Here is a 2,261-nt window from a genome sequence, read left to right as displayed (position 1 = left end):
AACCTTCAGAGACTCAATAATTTAATCTAAGAATGAAGGCTGACAAACGTCAGGCGGAGGCTGAGTTCTGAAGATAGACTGACTTTATGAAGGAACAGCCTTAGTTTATCCGCCGCATGATTCTCTAGAAGGAGGAAACCAGGATGCCTTCATGTCCTCCCTCTCATCCTAAAGACTACATTTAATCCTAACTCATCCTGCCTCCTCCTCAGTCTGATGGACCTAAATCTGTTTGGGTTTAGAGAACATGCAAACAGCATTTCAGGTATCAGATATTAGCTTAAAACTTCATTAAGACACATCTCTGAAAATTATGCTGTTTTTTCAGGGACAATCTTTCTCCAACAGGAGTTTAGTGGAATCAGACGCTTGATTGTAATTAGAGTATGTTGATCTTACTGCAAAAGGTTCATGGCTGTTATCAGCCTTTAGAGCAGAGCTCTAATGCAGGTTATACAACAACATCCACAAAGGGTTAAAATAGCAACAAAAACAGCAATGGATAAGAGGACAGATGCAATCATGGTTTTATACTTTCCAAACATAGACTTCCAGTTATCCCATATTAACGTATCTACACCTGAATGTTCTTTTATTTTGTTAAAAAGCACATAGAGACCATCAACAGGTCAGTCTAACATCAGCAGCTGTGCTGCTGGCGATGAAAACACTGTGAGCCAAAAATAGCACAAACACTTCCTTTTTCAGCTTTATACATGTAAAATTATTCCACCTTACTAGAAAATAGAGGTTTCTGTAGATCTGCCTTTATAAGAGGGTAGACAGCATCCCATTCTTTACATGTTCATGTTAGAGATGATTTGGTCATTAGAGTAATAGTGCCGTTTAGGTCTAGGTAAGTATAGGTCTCGGTCCCATACAGGCTACACAACCAGTTTTAGTTTTATTTGCTGATCTCTCTACCAGGAGGAGCCAATTATTAGTTTGTTGTGAAACTATTGCAGAGACTTTAAACCATTCATCAGTAGTAAAAGATGAGACGAGCAAATCCAAACAGACTGTGTGAATCTAATAATACTTTGCTTTAGTTTCACCTGTAAAGACAACCTCTGCTCACTTCACAGGTTTAGTTAGAACTATAATACCAGATCAGATGATAAATGACCGTTTAAAGCAGCAGTGGTCTACATCTTTACCTCTGACTTTTCATCTTATTTCACGGTTTCTAGTTTTTCTCTGTTAAAACAGGAGGAGAGCAGCCCTGCAGGAGCCCCTGTAGATGCAGCAGAGCCAGCGGTGGCCCCAGGCTTCCCTCTGGCCCTGGGCCACCTTTGCTCCTGGTCATGGGTCAGTTATCTGTCTTCAGGCCATGCAGCCGTGCTGGGGAATCCGTTGGCCCCACAAAGCATCGGGGGCGATAGAAATCAGACTACAATGCTGGTTTCACACATCTACTTGTCTTTGCAGGAGGTGAGTCCCATGTTTCCATCAGACAGTCAGTCATGATGAGAGTAACCTAGGAGGTGAACAGTCTGTGCTGGATGTTGATGAAACTCAGGGATGCCGTTACATGCAAACTGGCCACAGCAGCAGAAGAATATCAGAGGAAAGGAAGATGTGCAGCAAATGGAGCAGCAGGGAATTTCTTAAGATATTTCTGTCATTATATTATGTATCATATTATATTTAGAATTTTTTTTTTAGCACTCATAATTCCTCTGGTGTGTTTTTTTCTCTTTCCATTTTGTTGCAACACTTTGTCTACTTTTCTCAGTAAGACCCACAACCTCGGTGTAGAAAGACCTACATTATTCTAGGTACCAACACTCCTCCTCAGTCTATTAAGTTTTATGAAAGACCTACAATTTAACATTATCCAATGTAATTGTTATAACCTCAGAATAGTTTTAATTTGGTGCTTCCTCTCTCAGTCTCCTGTAGCAATCCAGTTGGGATGGATCCAACTCAGTGGAGTTTCGAAAAGTCCCCCGTCTCGCAATAACGCCTAGTGGAGGTAGAGGAGAAACCTATATGGTTCTGGTGGCCAGCCCTCTTAGTTCACGGAGCGGACAGATGGACCAACGATGGATCCTGTTCATTGATGCCAATTTGTCAAGAGAGTAGAGAACTGAGACACACGGTGCGAGGAAGAACACAGATTATATTTTTACATCTGCAGACGGAGTGACAGCCCTCCTGTGAGTGAGCTGAGCTCTGACTGGGGTGATTCTTTACCCCTACATATAAAAAACCTTCTTGCACACAAACATTGGGTACTCCCAAGAAAAAGAACTTTCGTC

The sequence above is a fragment of the Cyprinodon variegatus genome, unplaced genomic scaffold, assembly GCF_000732505.1.
Source record: "Cyprinodon variegatus isolate N-32 unplaced genomic scaffold, C_variegatus-1.0 Scaffold1772, whole genome shotgun sequence".
NCBI classification, from domain to species: Eukaryota; Metazoa; Chordata; class Actinopteri; order Cyprinodontiformes; family Cyprinodontidae; genus Cyprinodon; species Cyprinodon variegatus.
Note: the sequence above shows the minus strand (reverse complement) of the source record.